The following is a 26,371-nucleotide window of genomic DNA, read 5'->3' as shown; positions in this document are numbered from 1 at the left end:
TTTGCGGTCTGCGACTGATATCGTTACACATACGTGTATACATGTATATGGTAAACCAACCTTACAACCGCGTTTCTCGCTAAAAGAGATAAGTCGGGGTGAAGAAGGAAAAAAAAAAAAAAATTAAAAAAAGAAAAAAAAAGAACCATATTATGTACATGATATAAAAATTTCATCGTGTTTCGCAATGAAGATAATTTCATTACTCGCACGATCGCTAAGGATATACGTACGAAGGATGCTCGAAACGAGAAACGAAAGAAAAAAAAAATTATTTTATTTAAATTTATTACATCAAATAATCGAGTAAAACATTTTTCTGCAATTCTTCAGTGAAGAGAATGAAGTAAAAAAAAAAAAAAACAGCGTAACGTGCACTCGAGTGTTTGTTTATTCGTTGTTAGAATTAAGGTTAAGAAAAATCGAAAGACAATATTTAAAAAAATAATTGAAAATAAAACAATATTAATATATTCTTCGAATGATTCAGAGTGGAAAAACAACGAGGAATAAGTAGACGGACAGATTCATGGAATATCTGAATAGTAGATACGACGATTCTGACTGAAGTTTTACGGAAAATTACGGCAGCTAGGCTTGTATGCGATAAGAGACAATCGAGTGCAGAGGGAGAATAATGGCGACGAGAGAGGGAAGAGAGAAAGGAAACATGGAGGAACAGAGAGAAAATTAGTAACTTGACGAGTCAAAGACGAAAGAAAAAAGGGGCAAAAAAAAAAAAATATAAGAATCGTGAAAGGTAATCGAACTTGGGTCCTCGACCTCTTAAGATATGATCTTTGACGAGAATATGATCTATCTGTATACGCAATCGGTATAACAGCGGATTACAAAGATCCGAGACGATGCGTAACGTCGGATTGATTTAGAGATAAAATATCGTACACAGATAGTAGATTCATATACGGATATAATTAGTTGATAATAACTGATTTCAATTGTTTGCTACTGACCTACATTACATTGCGATGATATCGATTAATAGGTTGATCTATTATAAGTACACATCTACTTGCGGTATATTGATTCTTACGACTGTACACAACCGGCTTATCGTATTATAGGTAAAATACAATCTAAGTGTATTTAAACCACTGTCTGAAGATAATGAGAAAATCTCTGCGGTGCAGAAAAAAAAAAGAAAAAACAAAAAAAAGAAAGAAAGAAAGAAGCTCAGAAGCTCAGAATTTCCTGCGTAATTTTTTTTTTTTTGTATTTTACTTTTTATTTTTTATTTAATTATTGCAACTATTCGATCTTCTTATCGTCATAGTGATAATTTATCAATCAAGCATACACACGCGTTAATATTCGAGTAATTACGGTTGTTACAAGAATCGCAAGAATAGATCGTTAAAACCGCGCGATAATTAGTGGTAATTTTAATAATCCTGTTTTCTGAATAGTTGTCGTAGCGATTTTTTGATGTTTTACGTTTCAAGCTCCCCCTCTTGATTTTCGCCAACGAATTTTTCGGCCCTCCTCCTCTCCCTCGCGAGGTTTTTCCCGAGGAGATGAAGCAATTCCTGTCTCTCCGTTGTGTTCATAAACAAGCGTCAAGTACCCGCCTAATACAGCCTCATCGATGAGAGCAAACAAAAGGGGGTGTAAACAAAGCGGAAAATGGCCGTGAGGTAAACGGAAACGAAATACATATAGTAGAAGAAAAGTGTGAAACATCGTTTGGTCTAATGCGCGGATGAACGAGTTTCGCGAAGATGGTGCAGAAAATTCGGAGTAAAATTATTCGTCGAGGGTTACTCTGTGTGTGAGTGTGTTTGGATGTACAGTACGGTGTGTATGAACAAGCATCGAGGCAACGGGTTCGATTTTTAATGCCCGGCAAATAGTACTAAGGCTTGTATAAATATATGCGCGAGAATCAGTAGCGCCAACATTGGAATCGTTGAATCGGATCGACCTACTAGTACAACGGTTAGGTATAAGGTATATAAGGGACCTACGGGAATATACCTACAAGTTATAGGTGGAGGGTATATAATACGCGGGGATTCGGACGTGAAAAATTTTGTCGAAGATTCTAGAAGCGGGTTATGCGCGTCAGGATCGTCAATACGATGTCCGTCGTTGAGGTGTTCAAATGTTTGCCGGCGTGTCCTGTATAGTCACTCTCTCCTCAACGCCCGCCCGCGAGATGCTTCACTACGGAATCTGTAAAACGATTGTTCATCTTCCGCATACCCTAGTGATATCCAAAGTCAAACGATACTCCACCTCCCTCACCCAGGACTCTCATGCACACAACGATCCGATAAGTTGAAGCTTTGATAGGAGTTTAAACGACGCTCAAACGCTGCCTTGCAGCTGCGAGAACAACTATTCAGGGAGCAACTATCAGGTGCATGTACCTGAACAAGCGACGTTGAAGCTCGATCACCGATGTGTACTTATTGTTTTACGAAAATTTAGTCAACGTTGACTGATGAACAGACGATCCTGCGACGTGGGTTAAGATTTAGGATTCTGTACAGTTCTAACACTCGAGAAAAACAATATAGTTGGCTATAGTTGACTGTGTACTGCGATTTGGGTGAAAATTTAGGATTCTGTACAGTTCGGACACCCGCGAAAAACAATATGATTGGTTGTGGTTGAATATAGTTGCAACTATTTAATTCGCTATACGGCGCATGGAATTTTGAATTAGTAGTGCTTACTGAGTAAATAGTAGGACCAGCATATAATGTGTGAATAGTAGTCTTCGCTATCATGAAATAGTTGGACTGACTGCAAACAGTATCAAAGACTACTGCTTCAAAATTTCAATGACTTGAGGAGAAAGAATTGAATAGTAAGCAAAGACCGATGGCAAAATTCTAATGTAAATTCTCGAACAAGTTCGTGAAGTTTTGGGTTAGTAGTATTTACTCAGTTGATAGTAGGACTAGCTATAACATGAGAACAGTTGTCTTCGCCGTTGTCAAACAATCAAATTAATCCCAAAAAGTATCAGAAAATTTTACAAATCGAGCCTAGACGTTTTTTTACAAAGCAGATAACGCCACTATAGCCTTACACGTCAGAAGTCAGATAACTGAGGTTCAATCAAACCATATTATCAATGACGCTTAGTTGAAATTCTAGTTGTAACTAGTGATTTTCCGAAAATTGTTTCAAATAAGCAAAGCGAGTGCAGGTGTATTAATCGAATCACAATTTGTCGGCGAAGATTTGGAATTGAAAAAAATTGTGAAAATTACAATCTTTCTAAAAATTTAGCTCACATATCGTTTCTCACGTATAATCTCACAGATTTTGAAAATTCGAGGCTTGAGCGGTGTTTTAAAGAGATATTACACACGTAATCGTGCAGTGTAACTTGAACTCGTGCTGCATGGAATCTCTCTCTCAGCAGCACTCAGCGATCGTCCAATGATAATTAATCCTGAGTAAAACATATAATACGTGAGCCATTATCAAATGAAAGTTAAACAAAGAGGGTTCTCCTCCGATGGTGCAGCATAGAGCCAAAGCCCGCCGGTTGTGTATTATGGGCACTACACACCGGCCACGTAACTCGACACCGCACCCCGCGAATGACTGGCGCGTTCTTCCCGGTTAATTCCGGGACCCTCCTCCTCCTCCTTTTCCACCATAATACTCGATATTTTCCCTTTTCTATTTTCCTTTCCCTCCAGCCGTGGACTCTTTCGCTCTCTTTCGGCATTTCCGAGTCAAAACACGATCCTAAGCGGTTGGGGGGGCCCGATGGCCATGCCCTGAATATAATTTTCCGAGACGCGCGTAGATGACGGGCCCCGGCAAAAAAGGGAGAAAGGGAAAAAAAAAGAAAAAAAAAATCGAAGAAACTTCGGGGATGTTGTGGGACTATTTTCGACATTCAGAGGAGCCGCGCTGTTTGTCCAGCTACGAGGGCGCAAACACGAGATTGGAACCGCGTGCAGCAAGGTATGTCTGTCTCATCCTACGGTAAGTCAGGTAGACACACGAAGTAAGGTATGGAAGACCATCTTAGCTCCGCGGTGATGTTCTTCAAAAGTCAAAAGAGGTACACGTAGAACGCGTCGGAAGACTAGAGAAACCGCGGATGTAATATGTACGTTTGTGCTGTCTCCGCGGCGTCCTCAAAGGAAAGAATATACCTGCATTATGTTGAGGGGGAAAAACTAAAATAAAAATAAAAAAAAATTAAAAAAATAAAAAATTTCAAAAAAAAGAAGCCTCGAGAGTCGCCCAGTATTATATATATATATGGAATAACTGACATTTTTTTTTTCTTCGACCTGCACGTGAAGGCTAATTTATGTACAATTCAAACCTATCTTTTTTTTTTTTTTATTCTTATACGTACCTACGTGGTACCATCGCTCTGTATTTGTTTTTTATTTTTGTGCTCTTTGGGCTTTTTCTTTCTTTTTTTTTCTTTCTTCTTTCTCGTTTTTGTGTTAACCCGAGTACGCGACGCGAGAGATGAGAAAGCCTTTCGCAAAGTATTTTAAATTATTCGATTTTGAGTAACTAATTTTGAAATTTTCTTTTATTCATTCCTATTCTCGCAGTAAGTCGGGATACTTCGATTACTAAAACTACTATTCTCATGCTTAGTTTTATTACATCGAAATTGTAGAAACAGTTAATTTAAACACTTCAGACGTTGGATAGGAAATCAAATGATTTACCAGATAATTAGGTATATCTACTGTGAATTGAGATATACAACTTCTGAGCAAAATATACGTAGTTTGGTTGACGATTATTATCGATAATTGATGTAGTGAATTTCACTAATCACAAGAAGCTCGAATATAGACTAAAATAAACTATACAATTATATTACACGTCGATCAAAAAAATATTTCACGAGGCAATCGAGCAACAATATTAAAATAGTCGATTCCTATACATAATAGTTACGTCGACTAATTTTTTTCTGGAATTTAAAAAAAAAAACAAATAACAATACAAATGTCGCATCGAATATATCTGTTCGTCTGGATCCCGACAAGTTTCAGGGCAAGACTTTTTTACTCATCGCAGATTCTTGATTTCGTCGTAAGCACATCTTCCTTGGTAATGTTTAATTGTTAACGATAACTCGGATTATTTAATGCTGCTCGTTCGTTTACTGCGCGAGGTTGTATCGAAAGTAGGTACGTAATAGTTACAAAATAACGTCGGCGGAGGTCGCGAGACAGAGTACACAGGTATGTATAACAGCAAGTGGCCAAACGAATCGTTTAATTATCTGATAACGACGCTCGTTATACACGCATGAGCGTGTAACAGTTTGGGCAACAGGTAAATTGAGCATAACGTGGGTAGACATTGCGCGCAAGTATTTATACCTACAATATGCGTAAGAAGCTTGTATTTATATTCACATTATTACAACTATAACACATGCCATTTACAAACGATCGCTTACAATGAAACGATATTCCGTAATATTTTTTCAGCTGAAAAATGAGAGTATGGAAAAAACGAAGAATAGGAATATACCAGGCAAGAGTAAAAGAGAATATATATATATATGTATATTTCTTTTTTTTTAATTCAATTCTATGATATTAGATCTTAATCGTCGCGTAAATAATTAATACTGTGAACCTATACATATATATATATACACATGTAACAGTGATGTATGCCAATTGTTAGTAAAAAATATATTAGTTATTAGCGCGAATATATTTCATATTAATTTTCAAAATAATTTCATTTCAACTCTCGGTAAATAAATTTCTCTAGGTGATAGGTAGACGCGTATACTATTACAATGAAATTAGAAGGAATATTTACCGCGCGTACGAAGGTGAAGCCTTCTCGGTGTGCGGGGAGTTAAGAGATTGGTATTGATTGGTCTGTTTGCGGAGAACACACAACCAATACAAGTTCGTTTTCATCCAGGCCGTTGAATATATACATATATATATATATGTATATATATTGAGAGAGAGAGAGAGAGAGAGAGAGAGAAACCCGGGCGAGCGCAAAACATTGTGTAGGTACAATGTGTGTGTATGTATAATACACATGCATAGAGGGGAGAAAACATGGCGGGCTAATATTGGCACGGAAATTACGAAAACAGAGGAAGTGCTGCCTTGATCTTGACAAATCAGGTATAGAGGAGCCACGGATACACCCATCACGTATATATATATATATATATATATACATACGCAGTTCTATACGTATAGATAGAACATTATACATCTTATTCGGTAAAAGGGCCACTGTTGTATATTATAATAATTTAATACCTGAATAAAATTTATCTCAAGTCGCGTTTGCATCCGTCATTGTTATAGGTAGTACGGATAAACGTTACGTTGCACGAAAATTGGAGAAAAAAAAAAACAATAAACGACAAAGAGTATCTTTAAAAATCAAAAGAAGAGAGAAATGATGATGAAAGAAAAAAAAAAAAAAAACATCGACCAAACACGCGACCGACAAACAGATTATTGTATAATAATGTTTGTGCACAAACATTTGAGGAGAAACTGCGTTAAGAAAAAAATGAAAAATAAAAAATCACACATACCCATGTAATAACTAAGGTTTACCTAGGTTACGCATTCACCTGATGTAATGCTCGTTAGAATTAATTTGCATCGTGAAAATTGCATTAGAATTTGCATTAGAGGTACGGCGAAAAAAAAAATGTTCACACGTAACGAATACTCGGTACAGTCTCCAGACAAGTGAGAATGTGTTATATATATTACCGTACGTCATAATTTCCGATGACAAACTACCGCAGTGAGTGGAAGAACCGGAAACAAAAAGATAAATTCCATGCACGAAAAAAAAACAAAAAAAAACTGTGCAACTTGTATATTTATTTATTTATTTCTTTTTTTTTTTTTTTTTTGCTCAAACAGTAGAGAAAAAGTTTAAATATAATCCGATGAATAAGAATAGAAAAAAATAAACGTGAAAATTGAAATAGAAATCAAGATTCCCGTGTTTCTTATTTTTCTTTCCTATTTTGAAAAGAACCACCCAAGAAGCGGAAAGAGAGATCAGGGAAAAAGAGGAAAACGTAAGAGGCCGACAAAGCTGCAGTCCTCGCGGGCTGAAAGGTTGCACGCGGTGTCGAAGCCACCCCCTTGAACGTTGCGGCATATGCCTGGGCTAGGCTGATGCACCTATGGGATGTTGGGTAGGAAGGTAGGAAGGTAGGAGGGTTTAACGTGTTGGTAATGGTGCGTGTAGAGGTGTACGTATAACCCGGGATTGGCTTTGTGGGTATGCGTAGGTATACCTACTAGGACGCTCTAGGATCTACGCAAATATACTCGTACCACCTTTGTTTTCACTTCCCAAAAAACCGCCAAGTAGGATGTTATATGCGCTGCGTCGACCACCTGCGCTACCCTATAGCCGCTACATCTTTCCTGCTTTTTCCCTCCTTGTAGGCGCGCTAGAAATTTTTACGATAAAACGATGGAGAACTTTGGTTGTCTTTGAATCTGAGATCAGATTTTCAAAATTCAAGACAGTGGATCTGATACGGTGGACAAAAATTTCAAATTTCATCGAGTACGGTCAAATGATTCTATGTGGGAGTTTTCGGGGTCACTGATTTGATTCGCCATACTGAATTTTCAAAATCTGATCTCGGATTCGTAATCGGGAAGCCCAAAAACCCCTGAACAGAGTTTTGTCTCTGGATTCGATCGAATTTGAAAATTTCCTCCGCTATATTGGACCCACCATGTTGAGTTTTTGAAATCCCAATTCAGATTCGTAATCAGCGAGCCAAAAAACTTATAACTTGTATGAAACATGTATATGTGTAAGGAGTAACTTTCGCGGAAACGAATTATTAAATCTTAATAATCTTTATATTGAATATTAAGGTTTATTTTATAATTTATTGTTATAAAAAAATTTCACTCTGAATAGACTTCTTAGTAAAATAGTTGTAAGTATAGTTGAAGACTCGTGTTTTTGTTTGCTACATCACTTTTCTTCTGCTCATTTTTAGAGTGCAGGTGAAAATAGTAGGTATAAACCTTGTAATATTATAATTACATCGATTTCTATAAAATCGAAAACAAGAACTCAAAAAAATTATTACAGCGATTAGTAAATTATAGTGATAGGGATGAAAATCGTGGCACTTACAATTAGTTATAGTAGTGGTGATAATAATTTGAATAACGACACCGAACCGTAACCAAAATAATATCGAGTGCAACTATACTTACATAATACCTATAATTATTAGTCATGATAGTGACAGGCACAAATATAGTTTAATACGCAAACTAGTGACGAGAATCGTTTTTAAAAAATTGTAATACCGGTTGCAATCACAAAAGTTTTTTATTCATACTAGTAGAATGCAATGACTGTGACTATTTTTTTTTGTTTTTTTTTTGTCACTTTTTCACTCGTAACGGGATTTTAATTTCAGCCGCAGAATTGCGTAGCAGCGGCAAGCAACGACGACTGCACGTGTTTAGTAATCGCATCTTCCTTCACGTATTTATCGTTGTACATAGGTCACATTATACATGCACACGTATCTTTTCTCGAATATAATAATGTATTATACGAGGCGCGATGTGGCCGTACTATATAGCGTATAATACGAGACGCGATATCGTCACTGTTTGAACATTGATAAGAAGAACTCGGCTGCCGCAGTACCTGGCGCCGACTTACTGGCCCCTCGCGTTTCCCGCCGCCTCCCCGCCGCCCCACGGTCTCATCCCTTGGGAAAGACGTCTACGCCCGAACCCGGACAAAACGCCCTCTTTGTCTCATTGTCAGCGCCGTTGATTCGTATAATTTATAACACACCGCGGGTATGGATCGCACCTAAGTGTGAAAATTCATGCAACTTTCAAGGAAACGAAGGAGGTAACTAATTTTAAAACGATCAAACAACAGCGAGAACCGTCAACTATGTGTAAATAGTACTTGATCTAGAGATCGTGAATAGTGATCGGATCATAATTGTTGAAACGGACACAAAGGAAGGTAATATTAAACGTGTCACTTTTTCGTTCTACGTGAATTTCCAAAGAAGAAAAGAAAACAACTAATTCACAATTTTTATCAGCACTTGTATAGTAATACTTGGATTGATACCGACTGGTTGCCTCTTTTTTATCGACTTCAAGACCCATTACGGATATTATACATATATGTGCGTACATCAATATACAACCTGTTATAACTGCACCCATATGCCACGCCAATATACATGTACTTTGTACTCTGATGCGATCACTCAAGCCCGAGTGCGTTAGTGTGAGTGAGAAGAAGATAAATAAACAGGCTGCGCCCATGGAATTTTTGCCATTCCTTTTAACCATCGCGCGATTCTCGGACCTGTAGCAAAACGTATAGTTGCGAGATGGTCTTCGACAGCACCTGCTCTTAGATATACTCGCGGTTTATACACTTATGTACTATCGAAGTTACTTTTCGTTCCGACATGAGGTATACGATAGTTTTAAAGATTGTAATGAAAACTGGTAAGTACAAATATACATTTAACTTGGACGATTAAAATTATAGTTGCGACTAGGTATAGCAGCGTACGACTGAATTTCAGGGCACGAACAACTATGACTCTGATGACGTAAAAACTTGATTAGCAATTTAAATCCCAATTTCAAACTTTAAAATTGACTTAGAAATACAAGCATTTGCGTCAATAGTAGATACTCAATAGTCGTGAACTATAAAAACTATTTAAATTCAATGGAAGCTTAACGAAACTCTGAAACCAATTTCAAATTACCAACTACCAGACTTTGCGTTATACAGTTATGGTAGCCCAACTGCGGACATTAGTTTCCACATACTATACGTATAGTTTTCGTACGAAAATAATGGCCGAAAATAATCTGACCGAGCAGACGCATGCGTATCGTTTTCCGCGTTCGTCCCTGCAGCAGGTGCTGATGGATTATGGATTACACAATTTTAAAAGTTGAAGCCTGCACCTTATACCTCGTACCTCCGTCCATTATACCTACACACGTCAACGGCAAAGTGACGCTCGCTTACATTACTGACACTAAGGCTCTTTTTGTGCAGTTACGCGTCGCTGGAACCTCCGACCATATAATACCTGCAAACGGTACTGCGCTACGCGTGCCGGGAATTAGCACAAGGAACAACCCACCCGCTGTGTTCGCTCAATGTGCATGCGCCAACGAATGAGCATCGCACGTTCCCTGCACTCGCCACTTATGGTGCACCATAGCCATGTAACTGATTGTAAGTGACGTTTTGACGAAAAATACTATGCCAATTTGGAAATAGTTGCAACTATTTTTACTGCGAAACAGAATACCAAAAATAGTTGCAAAATGACGCTATCAATTGACCTATGTAACTCAGAAGTAGAATTACGAAATTATGTTTAGTTGTTGATTAGTTTTTCTGTGAGGATTAGTACAATTTATATATAGTAAATATATTACAGTGGCTCATATTGCACTAAAATGAATATTCTTATGAATATTCTTATACGGAAGAAATTTTCACTCTGATTATTTATTGAACGCAGTTTTCATTCGATTCACTATGAAATGATAGTAACTGTGTTAACTATGAGACAATCCCTAAACGGCACGTATTTCTAACTCATCGGCAAACCTGAAACAATTCCGGGCAAAATTATCCGCCAGGAAGTTGTTTTTGTTTTTCTTATCTTATTTTATTCTCTCTATCTGTTACTGCAATAGTACCGTAACAGGTAATTTACTTGCCTCTTCATGATTTATTTGCGCATGTAATACATTGTGTATGATATACTGCTGATCGAATAAATGAAATAAAAATAAAGTGCATAATCAAGAATTCGCCCCCGTCGCAGCCCGTCTAACGTCGCCCTTTTCGGTACAGCGTTGCAGTTAATTCATCGGTGGTGAAAGTGCACGACAGCGTTTAGTGCTGAACAGAGCTTAGAGATTAGGCCTTGGGTATAGACGGATACGGGGAATACCGCGCACGCAGGGTGAAATCGCGGCGGCGTTTGACACCCCCTAGGCTGCACAAGGGGTGGAATGGACATGCGTACACTTGGTCGAGTATACGACGTGCGTTCGTGTGCGGCACAATCGGCACTGCAAAGAGATCACGGAGAGAGAGAGAGAGAGTGAGAGAGAATAGTCGCGTGCATGCGTGCGAATTGAGCCGTGCAATGGCAGGATAAGCCGCACAATAATACAGGGGCATTTAGTTCGACAACACGCAGGACAAAGAACTCCGAATCTAGTTCTACTCCCGCTTAATCATCCTACCTATGAGCATTATTCTCGCGCGATCATCGAGCTTCGCAGCTGATCGGGAATCCAGTCTGGCACCCCAAGGATCGAGTTGAGCACTGAAGTAAACATCCGTACCGATTTCGACACGTGGTGCTGGAATCTGGATCGGTGGTGGATGTAAATTCCCTCGAAATGTAACGAACAACATTTGAAATTAAGCAAGTGGCTGTAAACCGACCATCAGCCAGCCCTTGAACTTCATGTTCTTACACTACAGGTTCCGAGTTCATAGAGACAAAAAAAAAGGATAATATCCAATTCGAATTTTGAACTACAAATTCAGATCCGTGATTAACGATTTTAACGCACTCGGATACCATTTTATACACAAATATGACGATTCATATCCGAGTATCTGAATATAGTTATGAGAATTTCTTGGAACGAATAATTCTTTTTTAACACGATTATTTAGATCGTTTGAAAAACAATTTGAGACTAAAGAATCGAGAAGGTTACAGGAAAATAATTACTCTAAATGTAGCAACTATTCGAATATCAACGACTAATTCGGAAAATTAGTCATTTATATAATTCTCAATAATAAAATGGTTCACCCAAGTGAAAAAAGAATGATCAAGCGTACGGATATAACGGTAAATTTAAAATACCATGTAATAAATGAAATAGTAGCAAATAGTTGTCACAACTAACTATACTATTTTTTCGCTGCGTACGCTGACAATGAGCTGTGAAGATAATGCCGCAGTGGATGAATATACAATAACCAATATACAACCTCTGATGTATTAATTGAAACGAATTGTCGGAAGAAGAATCGAGACACACAAAGAAGACCGATTAACGATACTTTAGTGCGAGGTTAGGTTAAGGTAGGTTAGTTTAGGTTAGGTTAGGTTGGGTGAAGAAGGTGCCGTGCAATGCGGCGGCGGTGGTGCGGAGATAATAGCGTAAAATCGGCGTATAAATGAAATCTGCCGAAGAGGAATAAGAGAAGAAGAGGCTAATTGCCCCCTGCGAGAACCTTGGACCAATTAGTCGCTCGAGCAACGTGAAATTAATAATAATCTCCGCAGAAAGATATATATTACACCTGGCTGCGCGAAGCTTTAGCGGTGATGCTATGACGATGATGACAAAGTGACAACAAAAGTTTATAACCAGTTTATAAAGATTTTGATCTGTGATGATTCTGCAAATGGTATAATAGTCGCGTTTCTACGGATCGATCGAACTGGTGAAAAATAAAAAGGGACAATTTTCCCTAGTCATGAGGTTGGAAAAAATACCAAATCGTTAATTCTTTACGGAATAATTCAACACCGATTCACCAGGCGTTGAAAAAATTCAACGCCAAAGTGGGGAAAAACATCAATAATCGCAATCTTCTGAACTGACATAGGATACAACTATGCAGGTACATATATTTTCACAGTCAAGATTTTACTGTTTAAATCTATCAGTTCAGGATACCTTAGTAAATGTAATGAAATTGTTCAAAGCTCGAGAAAAAAAAAAATAAATAAAACAGTAAGAGGCATGATCAATCAATTTCTTTTATCACTTAGCGACATTAATTTTTTCAGATCAATTCGATTCGTGAGAATATTGTGTCAATTTTGTTCAATTCAAACTGATTACATCGAATACAAGATCATGAACTGATTATTCTACAAATTCCTGTCTCACCGTATTTGTCCTCGCTTGCTAAATGTATGTAATAAATAATATCTCGTGCATTTCGAATTAGGTACAGAGAAGAAATAACAATGAGAATAAAAAAAAAAAAAAAAACCGGTAAAATATGAAGAGAAAAATAGAAAATAAGAAGATTTGAGATAAGAAAGAATAAAAGGACGAGGATTAAGGAAAACCAAAGAATGGTGAATTTGGTGAAAGTATCTGAGAGATACTACACAGGCGAATTAAAAAAATTTAACTCAACATAATGTTTCAGAAGATCGACTTCATATTTGTGTTATTTGTTAAATTTTTGTCAATGAATATGACTAAAAATGAGAAGAAAAATGCTGTAATTTTAACAATCAAAGTGTCGTATCAACGTTTAATTTGTAATTCTTACTTTTTCTTTCCTTGGTAGCGCACCAAAAAATGGTTGAATCAATTAAAAAATTTTACTGGAACTCCTGAGAAATTTGTTTTTTTTTCTCCAATCGTGCACACACGCACACACACATACACGCACGTTTATATATGGGTTATCGTTAGTTCGCGTTGCTATCGCAAAGCTGGATGTTGAGGGGCACGGAATATATGCATAGAGACACAGATATACATATATATATATATATAGGTAAACGCATATCGGCTAGCGTGGTTTTCGACCCATCATCCGAATCTATTATACAAAGACTTGACCGCACGTCACGGCGGTCGTGATCGATGACGGTGATTAATTATACGATGTCCTACCGATCCGCACCGAGTGGTTATAAGTTAGGTATGTAGCTACGCTGCAGGCTGTATATATTCTACAACCTCCACCCTCTGCCGCTGTCCCGATCGGACGAAGACACGCGGCCACCCCCCAAAAACCCACTGTCAGCCACGGTATAACGTGACGTATTCATTTCGTTGAGTGGAACCTCGACGCACGTACGAACCACGGTGTCGGACACCGGAAACAGTATGTATGAATACGTTTGTTAGAAGAGTCCTTAAGGAGAGTGAAATCGAATTTGACTCCTCGAATTGGTTCGAAACAATTATTACTTTACTGATCGTGGTAAAAAATGAAAATAGTCAAGGACTGAGCGGTAACCGGAACTAAAAATTTCTCCCGGTGCAGTGCCGCAGACCGCGATGATTCCCAAGCTGCACAACGCCGGGGAATAGAGAAGAGTATAAACCTACGGCTCGAGGTACTTGGTCCCGGTAACGTGGGACGTGCTTTGGACATTATCGGGTGGATTTGCCAGAGGCGAGAGAGAACAGCCAGGCCGAGGGGCAAGCGGCACGGCCGGACACGGGGTAGATTTGCCGATGACCGTAGCTTCGACGTCGATTGGTGAACGTATATCCGCGGGTCACCGCCATATTCGGCAGCTATACGTGCGATATACGTACACCAAGCTGTAACGGCGATCAATCCGCCGGCATAATTTCGCCCCTGCATACACACCCGCGTATTCGCAAGCGCGATATTACAGGTGTACGGCTACGATGCATAAGGGGCGATTTTAACCCCTGCGGACAATGGAGAAGCCCGGGTTCAATCAATTCCGGAAATACCTGCAGCGTGGAAAATGATGGGATTTCAAATTGGATCCAAATTTTTAAATCTCTTGAGGTTGTTGAAAAAATTTCAGGGGGTAAGTATTCTGGTATAAAAATTTGAAAATGACGATTATTTATTTATTTTTTTTAGGCATATTATTATAGTTACAGGTTTTAAGAATATTTTGGCTTGAAACCGATGACGGATTTTCGAAAAATTGAGAAAGTTACGAGCGGCACTTTGGTCGCAAGATCGAAGTGTAAAAATTACTATTTCAGCTGATATGGAAATGAACGTAAAAACCGAAGTCGAAACTTCAAATGCGTTTATCTCAAAAGTACATTTTTCAACCCGGATGACATAAGTGCTCGAGTTCTATCTAACAGATTTTTTTTTCCAACAATTCTTCCGTCAAAAATGGAAAACGTGGTTTTTTACTTCCCCTGTTCCTTCGTATTTCAAACTTTCAAAAACCCCGTAAAAAAAAATGAATCAAATCGCACCAAATTTGTTTTTATTCATTTTTTGTTTTCACTTCGTCGAGTTACTTTTTCCAACCCCCTAGATTCCAAGCTTTCACTTATCCATAAATGTATGTACGTGACAGGAGTAAATATGTATATCTGATCTATAGATCGGCTTAGCGATTAGTTCCAACAACCTGTCGCAGGAAGGCCAACATCTGACGCTAGTTGCGTATAAGGTAGCGTATTAGAGGTACGTGTCGTACTTCGCAGGACCAAATCCTGATCCTATTAGGTTCAATAATGGTGGACAATTAGACGCGGTATAGAGCTTACAGCAATCCGGCCCCTACACTCAACGGCTGCATGCATACGCGATGGCATACGTGTACGTATGGGGTGCATGTGCCTGCATACGTGTAGAATTAAACGCTGCGGCACACGGACGAGCGAAGCCCCTGTAATGTGCACTGTGAACGTCAGGCGCCAGTCACGAGAGACTAGATATAATATAGTAACTATGATTTGATCAAACATCGTGACAATGCGGAGAGCAGAGAGTAGAAAATAGCTAAAAGCGAAAGGTACAGATATAATCAAATCCAGTCAATCTACTAATTGGCTCGAGTTATAGCTGCTAATTACTGCACGTTGTTCGATTAAAATTGTGAACGAGCTGGTTTAATTAATTCAATGTGACAAATTTTTATCCATTTCAACGTAAACGAATTTTCAATCAATTTTCCGAATTCAGCGAACATTCGAATAGTTTTTGCATTGTTCAAACTACTAAATTTTTTAGTACCAGTTAACTCGAAGAAAATAGTTTCTGTCGATCCAGCTTATATATATATATATATATATATATATATATATATATATATAATACTAAATGTAAGCCCTGAAAAATTAATTAGTTATAATTAAATAACCTATAGTCTGTATACTTAAATTCATCGAATAGTTACATAATTAAATTCAAAATTTTACGTTATCTAAAATGCTTTATAGTATACTACAGTTTAGTTATCGATTACATTGTAAACAATGTCGCAGTATTCACTCCGTTAATCTCGTTACATACCAGAAATTACTGCTTAGAATTTATATCATCCCCTGCGATACAGAATATTAGTAATATCTAGTAGTTGAATGTTAAGTTGTTGAACTACTAGGTATACTATGTTCTGTTTAAAACGATCTCACGTTCAAAGGAACAAGTACAATTACTCCGTATAGGTATCTATAATTCGAATGAAAAACATCCTATGAGAAAAAATTATTAACTAAACGAAAATAGTAGGTAACTTCTGCCTTGATAATAATATATTATAGTATACCTAGTAGATCGATGTTCTGACTAAAATGATCTCACATTCCAAAAAACAAGTTAAGCTAGGTACTCTGTACGACTATAATTTGAATAAAAAATGTCCTACAAGAAAAAATGATCAAGTAAACGAAAATAGTAGGTAACTCGTGTCTCGATGATTTCGACATTATATAAACCGACGTACTAAACGCTAATTTATTCAATTCCCGTCTACAGAATATTATTAAAATCTAATAGTTTAGTGTCAATAGTCATAGTAAACATTGTAATTTAATGTTCTGGCTAAAGCGATCTCACATTCCAAAGAACAAGTAAACCTGTTCCGTATAACTATAATTCGAATAAAAAAATGTCCTACAAGGAAAAATAATCGACTAAACGGAAATAGTAGATAACTCGTCATATAAAACCGAGCCTTTATCCGCACTCTAATTGTCCAAGTTCTCTCTGCAGTTCTCGGGTTCACTTTCTTCCCCCTTGCTCGATTAGTTCATTCGTTTGTTACACGCATACCTAGGATATACGCTCATTGCGTAGTTCGGTATGGTGGAGGATGTAGGTAGGTGCGCGAGTCGAGAGCGGCCATGTTGAGCCTGCGCGTGGGAGGGCGTCCTCACTCTTGGTCGAGTCAATACCGAGATCCCTCTCCCTCCCCGCCGCCTCCCCCTCACTCCCGCCTCCGCGTCCTCCTCCCACCACCTTCCCGACGAGACTGGCGTCCGACTTCGACCGCGAGCACCAACCAAAACTCGAGCTGATACCCGCCGTAGCGATGGCAACGCTTTTTCCCTCTCTCTCCCTCCCCCTCTTTTCGTTCTTCTCGCCGTTGCCTCTCCACCGGAGGCGCCGAGCCTCGACGAGGAGGTACGTACGGTAAAAGAAAAATCCGCGAAACCCGCGACGACGACGACGCGACGCTCTTCCTGTACAACCTGTCCGTGCCATGCGCGTTATTCGGTTATGGCCACCGACCGGATTAACGAGGACAGAAACTGAGAGAGATGTGTAGATGATGGATAAATAGATGGTATATTTTATGCCCTGGAACACTTTGGGACGAAATAGATACATGGCAAGTATTAACCGCGTTAACAAATTGAACCAATGGTAGTTATGATTGCCACTTAAAAACGAAACTAAAAATAACTATGAGAAAAATAGTAATTAGTAGAATATGACAAAATAGTCCCGTATTTGGATAACAATAACGTGAGAAGTGAACTATACATGGTAAAGTAAATATAACAACATTGAACGGAATATGAAAAACTAGTAAAATATAGTTAATAAGAGGAAAGAGAAAGAAAGTTTGATAAGCAAAATAACCCGGTCATTTAGGTTATACGAAGTCGACGAATGCCGTGGCGGAAAGACAGCGAATATTTATAAATGAGTCGCATAGTAGTTGGCATAAATAGTTGTTACGTATAGCCCAATAACGTGTTGAACTATTCTTCGTCTCAACTATTTCTTACCAAAATGCTGAAGAAAAGATATGGATTAAAAGAAACAGCAGGAATACGTCCGAGGAGAAATGAATGGAGAAAAAATAAATAGAGAAAGTGTGCGATCTGTCTACTAGTTGCTACTATTTTAATTCATAGATTATACACTGGGTAAAAAAGATTCGGCGAGACCGACTAAATCTGCTTGTATTATAATATAGATTATACAAACGTGGTGATGTAAATCGTTCTACAGTTTATATTGCACAACTAAACATTAGCTGACATAGTTCTTTACGTGCAAACTGATTGATACAAGCATATCCTGTTCATCGTGACTATAAATATGTGTCAACTAAATCAACTAAATCTTTCCAAAACTTATACGAATAGACAATACATAGTATAAATTAGTCGAAAAGTTTGGGGAAAACAAAACTTTCTCTATTTTTTTCTTCACATATCATCATCCTCGGCTCTCTTTTCTTATATATACTCCTATTTTAATTCCCAACCGGCCAGTAACAATTAAAAAATCTACATCGTTCAGATCGTCTCTTATAGGTATATCAGCGTAATATAGTATAATGTATGTACAAACATACGCGTATAGTATACAACAAGCGGTTAACAACGAATCTGATAACGACGTTGTTTTTATTACATGACACACGCTGCTCTCCGAATGAGGAAGTCCCGAGTCGTGTAGAATTGCACTGTGTAACGTTATATGTTACTTGGGCGATCATCTGATGCATGAGAATCACGAACACAAAAATCTCAGAATAGTTGTTCCGGTCAATTGCGATTTTGTACATCTATATTTGTTCCTCATTAACGTTTCATTTGCTTATTCTCAGCCATGCATTAATTTTAACAAAATCACCGGTTCAGTAGTAATATTTTTTTGTTTGCAATCAATAATTTCTATTACACGTACTTCGAAATAGTCGATCGTGAACCTATAATCGAACAGTACCTAGGTTATGAATACCGAAGGCTAGTGATTCAAAATTTCAGAGGGCAGGCGAGAAATTAAATATAAATAGTTGGAAAAATTGTTAACTTTTTTTCTTTGTTTTTTACCGTGGTCCCGCGTATAAACCATAATTTCGTTCGCGTTAAGAGCATACGTGGGCACCTTATAGGTATATAAATGTGGTTCAGGTATAACGTATATATATACGTATACCTGACAACCACGAGAGCTTATGCATAATCCGTTTACCAAAATTTCAATTTCTGGTCGGACCTAAGTAAACCTGCGAGTATATGTAAAGCGGTCGAAACGAGCGTCCGTGCCAGCGTACCTCCATCTCCTAACCTAACCTAAGTACTTATTATACCCACGTTATGGCGTACATGCAAGCCTGTAAATGTGTGCGTACACAAAATACAACTAAGCTATTCAACTCGAACGTGACAAGTTTATTATTATTTCTCTGCCGCAAGGTTTTCTAGTAATTGGGGAAAAAGGAACCAACCGTCCGGTAAATCTCTGGACAGCCTCTAAATTTGGGTTCTTACACCCTCGCACAACGGGAAATTAACTGAAAGCCACAAGTCCCGCAAGATGCACGACTAAACGGAGAACGAAGAGTAACCTTCATCGTGATTATGACTATGCTTCAACTATACGAAATTTGATAATATAAATAATAAACAATTGTTAAACTGGGTTATATTTAACGTATAATAGTTACAACTATACTTTTTATCGTGCGTAGAAAAACAACTATGAATGTTAGTATTTCTTTGTGACAAAAAATCGTTCAAATACTTTCTCCGAATTGATGTCAGTCTTTCGTAATTCAGAATTCTAGTAAAGGACATTTGTATAGTTGTCATTGAAGAAAATAAATAGTTAAACTTATCAGCTACATAGTTTGATGTCACTGGCACTGTTTGTAGAATTATAGTATACCGTTGCGATTGATAAATGATAGTATTTTTTGGGAAATAGTGATTTAATCTGTGGTTTTTATTTCGAGTAGTTAGTACCATATAGTAATAGATAATAGTGATGGACAACAACCAAAATCCTATTAACGAACGACCAAAGAAAGAATGAAAAAAGATATGGAGGATAAACGGTTCGCGGCAAAACTCAAAGAGACAGTTTGAATATCGTGTTGAAAAGAGTCGAGTTTTAAAACGTCCGCTAGTCAAATAGCAGGTGAGTCGTTGAAGTATGCGGAAGTGTAGGCATGTGATGCACGGCGAACGAATGACGACGAGACTCTAGCCAGGTGAAATATTAAACTCCGGAGTATATAACCCATCATACACGTGTATATTGCGATTCCGAAGATTCGTAGCACGAATAAAAATATACTCTTCTAATGGGATGGTTAAAATTTGCTCAGTCGATTTGATTAGTACATAGTTTTGAGTCTTTCCTATTTTCGTGCAAGTAATATTACCGTAAGAATACAGTCAAACCTGCCGTTCTAACGGTTGTATATGATTTCAGACAGTAAATTGTACACTTGGATCAACTAATTCTTCCTCTCCGTCTACTAATTGTGAAGTGATTCAAGTACAAGACAACAAAGCAGCCGTTTGATAGTTTCGTGCCCTGTTTGATGAACTAATGACTATACCCATGTGGAGAATGTAATATCGAATGATATCTCTCAAATCGTAAATCTGTCTCACGATCTGACTTCAATACCTATTCGGAGTACGAAATTCGCGTGCTTCAAACGCCCGAGTACCTAGTAATTATAATATAGTAGATCGCGAGACAATTAATCAGTTGTTTGAATAAATAGAATTTTTTTCTCGGTACTGTTTAATGTGCTCTGGTAGCCTATATTCCGGTATAAAACATATATACCCAGGGTAGCTGGCTGGTTGGCGGGTAGGTCGTATCACGCCGTAGTTCCGAGGACCTAAGCGTAGTGAGGTAACCTTCTCTCGACCACGTATCGATCCTCGGGGCTGGCTCTGTGCCTCTGCCTACTCCGCGCCACCAACCAGCTAGTAGTATCTTGGTTTAGGTGGCTGGCTGGATGGGCGGATGGCTGGCTCGGGCTTTCCTCGACTTCCGAAGCCGCGTAGGAAGGTGGCCGCCCCTAGACGCACCTCCATAGTCAGACATTCACACCGAAACACAGAATTCGCGTCGCGATAAAGACGTGAAACACCGAAAACTGAGTGACGGAAAATCAGAAATTTCATACACCGAAGCAACAAAAATTAACCGCCATCTTTTACGGAATTAAAGAGTCTGTCATCTCTTACCTTCCGGCTTGCAGCCGACGTCGAGACGAATCCAATGAGCCGTCGAACACCTAATTTGGACGTACCGTTTCCGAGATACGACGCGTCAAACTTCCCGGCTAGCGCGAGTAACGCGACTTCTGCTCTACGCAGTCCGAACCGCTCGCGCTAGTGATGCGATTCAAACTGAAATATTTCGGGAATGGGTGGTCCGAAATCGAGCGGCGAGGGCTCGTTGGACTCGTCTGAACGCCAGCCGTAACATCGACGCAAAATAAATCCGCTTTGGCTGGAATATAAACACTGAGCTCTTGTCAACTCCGAAACGGTTGATTTAATTTCGCACGTCATCGCCGCCGTCGCATGATCCCGACGTAATAAAAGTACCGCGCATTTTGCAATCACCGATCTTTTCAACCGGAGTAAACAAGAGAGGGTAAAAAAAAGACCTGTGAATTGAGATGAAAACGCGTCATCGACGCGTCTGGCTGTTTCTCCAGATGCTATTTCAGAGTCAAATCGTACGGTGAACGGAGGTAAAGCAGTTACGTAACCGATCGGTCCAAGCTGCGCAGTACCCGATGCATATAGCCGGCTAACTAACGAGAAGAGAAGAGCTTATTGCAGCGAGCGTGGCGTCGCCTCGAGTCGAGCCGAGTCAAGTCAAGTCGAGTCGCGGCGGTGTTATACCGAGCGATCAAACATTGTTCATGATTTAGTCAAATATTTGCAAAATATACACACAGTGCTGCAGCGCTCTTTGCATAGTGGCTGGCTCTCGTTGCACCGCGCTTGTTTCCGACCCCTCGCTCCATCTCTCTCTCTCTCTCTCTGTCTCTCTCTTTCTCTCTCTCTCTCTTTCTTTCTCTCTCGTTCTCTCTCTCTCTCTCTCTCTCTTTCCATCTTTACAGGTGTATACTGCATAAGCGAGCATTGCATGCGTGCCACGTCCAACCTTTACGCAGTATACGAGTAGGTGTACCTACCTATGTACAGAGCTCGCGTACCTTCATCGAATAATAATTACAGAAGTATAAGGCGTGTACATATACCGACATATATCTCCATCGCTTATGCGCCACGGGTCAATGCGCAATACGCGCATGCATGCATGTATGACAATGATTGCACAATTAACCGCTTCTTCTGTATATCCAGCTACCGTAAATTTTTATTCAAACAGACACCGAATAATTTTCTGTTTTATAGATTGTACAGCTAATATCTCGAAATGGTTATTTTCATTGTTTTTTTCTTTTTTTTTTTTTATGCACTTACAATGCATAATAACAATAATAATCCGGTAACTTCTTAATCGTTTCGAATTAATATATGATTAACTTCTCTTTTTCTTCTTTTTCTGCCGGGTGTTAAATATACGTATACATAGTAGATCAATAGAAAAAATCAAATGTGACAAATAATTATTACATATTAGTTTTTAACTTGGATGTAGAGTAAAATAGGACAAGGCAACGAGATTTCGTAGAAATACGTATTGGTTTATTGAAACATTTACATTTTTTTTTTTTTTTTTTAGGGCGATACTCGTTTATCATTATTTTACTTTATTTTATTTACTCATTTATTTTCATTATCAATTAATTAATTTATCCACTTTACTTATTAAATTTTTTCAATGATAAAATTTCATCAAATTAATATCTCTCTCACTCTCACACTATCAATAGGTAACGCACTCTCTCCTGCTTTCATATTCATCAATTATTCTTTCGTACTACAGAAACACAGCTGCGATCAAACGAATTATTAACAAGGCTCGTACATACGTATGTATATGTGCGATTCGGTCACGGACCAGTTGAACCGTGCATCATCCCTAAACTCTAGAAATTAAATGATGATTAAAAAACAAAATAAGAAAAAAACGTTAGGAGAAACTATACAATATTAATAGAAAATTAGTAGTACAGAAGATAAGAGACAGAAGAAGCCAAGTAACTGTGCAGCGTCAAGAAAAATCGAAACAACGTAGGAACGGGGAAAAGTAAAAAAAAAAAAAATGTACATTACGTAACAAGGGAATAAAATCGAAGATGATTCCCGCGGTTAATCACCCAAGAGAATAAAGTTGACTTTTATTTCCGACTCAACTCTGGCCGCAATATTTATTTGACAATTGGGACTTTTAAATTAAGATGCGGTGCGTATCGTGGACAATTGTTTGCGCTCGCTTCCTTCAGTTTTCTTCAAGACATTCGTTTCTTCTGGATTTGAATTTGCGGGAAATATGATCTCGTATTTCCCGCAAATGCGTTTTAGGCAAAAATATGCCACTTTCGTCCCGATTTTCAGATCAAAAAATTTAACTTTAAGGTTGAGTTGGGAATAAAATCGGTTCTAAAGTGTAAAGCAATTCAGAACCGGAGAAAATATATCCGTAAAATATAATAATTATGTAATTGACATACATTGAGATTTCCAAATTTTTACAGAGATTATTCTTAAATTCTCTACTCTTTCTTTTATATTATACACACCGTTTATCATACAAGTTTAGGAATAATAACTATACTAGACATGTACATACATATATACGCACATACATACATATGTATGTATGTATACATCAACTACGCACTGTCGTGAGATTTATCGAGTTCTCCAAGATTCGCGTACAGGTATACGAATAACATACGAATGTATGTATAGATGCTATATAATATACACACAATACGTATAGTAGCATATACCTATATTTTATATGATGATGATGATGATGCATAATCGAGATCTTCGAATATTAAATTATACATATATGCATATATACATGTACAATGTGCTACCTATATCTTGCAAGTTCAATCGCGTACTTTTCTTGTTTAAATTATGAAAATTTGATTTTCGTCGTGAAAATGAAAGAAATTCGGTGTAAGGTGCGGGAATGACGCGTCTAACGTTTATTTCGAAAACAAAAAAATCCTACGACTGCTCGAATCGTTGCGCGAGCGTTACGATAATTATAATAATATTATAATGATAATCGTAGTTTGTAATAATAATCGTAGTGATATATATATCTATAATAATAGTAATAATAAATCATAAATCATATTGTATAATAATAATGAGCGATGATATAATCGAATGATCGCTATGTGTATACGTATATACATATCTATATATGATAAAATGGCATGAATCTATTTACCCGAAAAAAGTACAAAGTACACAACCTATGCGTATTTATACATAATTTATGTATGTAGTAATAATGATAATAATAATAATAATAATAATAGTTATTCGCTACAATATACATATATATTCTAATATTCATATTATTTACAATAGAGTGTAGGTACGTATGCAGTGTATGTGTGTTTTATTCTTTTTCTCGGTTTATTTCCTACACACTGTTCTGTGTGATTCTCTTCGATGTGGTTTCTTTTTTTTTTCTTTTTTTTTTTTTATTTTGTGTTTCTTCTTCGGACAGAATTGTTTCCGACGCTTCTCTGTACATAAATTTGCGACGGATTGAAATTATACATTCAAGTAAAACGAAACACAATTGTACGAATTGTATAGTTACGTAGTGAAAAATTTACACACAACATACATACATACATACATATAAATAACGTGCACTATATACCGATATATTACGTGTCCGATGAATGAGAAAAATACGTTGAAACGTTTGAAAATCGAGAGTAAATTTTTATTCAATTGTGTTTTTTTTTTCTCCGTCTTTTTTGGTTTATTTTCTAAAAATTCGACTGCAAGAAACTATTGACCACGTCTCTCTCTCTCTCTCTCTATATATATATATATATAATATAACATTATGTACATTAATTATACTTTGCACGTAGTCGATATTTTGTTCCAATAAAATAATTCCGACAAAATTTGGTACACGTATAAGATACGTTTCTATACATTATGTATGTACGAATGTATGTATAATGGACGTATAATAACTGATACAAGCATCTGTTTTTCTTCGAAAAATTAAAATATAAGAAATGTACAATTTTTTTCATGATTATTATTATTATTATTATTATTATTACCGTACTGCAGTGCGTGGATGTACGTGTACTATAAAGAGGCGTACACCTGCAGACGGGAAAACATGGGATTTTACCTATATTCACCATATCCACTGCCACATATTTCATACGCGAAGTTTTTTACGTAGTATTTTTCATCTCGATTTCACTCTTTCCCCGATCTTTATCCCTGCGAATATCCACAGTACTACCATCATTAGTTATACTAAGGTCTAAGTATCGTACAAGAAAGTGAAGAAGGCGAGAACAGGAATTTAACGAAAAATTAAACTCAACAAATTGCGGAAAAATCTTCAGCGTGAAGTTTTCCATAGTATAATATGAAACTAAAAAAATGTTATCATTCGTTCGTTTTTAAAAACTTCGTTTGTTTTTTATTTTGATTATTCGAATGCGTTGTAGCAGTTGCATCGCATCCTTAAACACTTTATTTTTCCTTCAATTTACGAATTATCACATTTTCACTTTTGTTTTATTGTTATTAATATTATTCTTATCGACATTATTATTATTTGTTGTTATTATTATTATTATTATTATTACTATTATTATTATTATATATCTGTATGTGTGTATATATAAGTTTTTTTTTTTTACATAATACAAATGTACAGATATATTTATATTTATGTATAGTATATGTATATTTATATATAGTAAATAACTTTACGTCGGATCGTCTATTTATAACCCTTTTTATCCCCCTGGTGTATGTTACTATTATTATTATTATTTTTGTTGTTGTTGTTGTTGTTGTTGTTGTTGTTACATATTTGCATCCAAGATAATAATTCTATATTATACACGGTTGTTACCAGTACTTTTAGCCTCGCTTCTGGATCGCACATATTCATATCAATGAAAACCTTCGAAAAAAATTTCTAAAACATAATTAGATGTGTTTTCTTTTTGTTTTTCTTGCTTTTTTTTTACATAAAATACGTGTTCTGCTGATATAGCTGGTTATATACTTACAATACGTAACGCGACAGGTATTAATCGTTTCGAAATATTCATACACACGCATTGGCGCACCGATGTTTATCATTATCATTATTATCAGACATTCGAGTAATTAAAAAATGAGAAAAAAAAAAATAGAATTTTTCATACGCGAAATTAACGAACGATAAAAACAAAGAAAACGGAAATAAAAATTAACGGAAAACAGAGAAAATTTGATTGTGCTTAACGATAGTAGTTGTAGTAAGATAGTAATAATAATAATAGAAATTCGTTTGATCAGATTTTAATCGACAACGGATAATCGGTGCTCCGATGATCAAACGGAGCGATACAACTAGTATTACGTTATTACAACAAGTTCAGATATAATTTCGTTGATAGATATAATATATTATG

At 37.2% G+C, this 26,371-nt stretch overlaps 1 long non-coding RNA gene across 1 annotated transcript in view; it reads right to left on the bottom strand.

Moving 5' to 3' along the window:
• Positions 1-20,791, bottom strand: part of LOC124186469 — a 55,148-nt gene extending 34,357 nt beyond the window's left edge. The window contains exon 1 of the long non-coding RNA XR_006871675.1: positions 20,587-20,791. This is a non-coding gene — a long non-coding RNA (uncharacterized LOC124186469). The remainder of the gene's footprint in view (positions 1-20,586) is intronic.
• Between the last annotated feature and the right edge of the window lie 5,580 nt (positions 20,792-26,371).

This window comes from Neodiprion fabricii, chromosome 7 (assembly GCF_021155785.1).
Source record: "Neodiprion fabricii isolate iyNeoFabr1 chromosome 7, iyNeoFabr1.1, whole genome shotgun sequence".
In the NCBI taxonomy this organism is placed as follows: Eukaryota; Metazoa; Arthropoda; class Insecta; order Hymenoptera; family Diprionidae; genus Neodiprion; species Neodiprion fabricii.
Note: the sequence above shows the minus strand (reverse complement) of the source record. Positions and strands in the feature narration are given on the sequence as shown.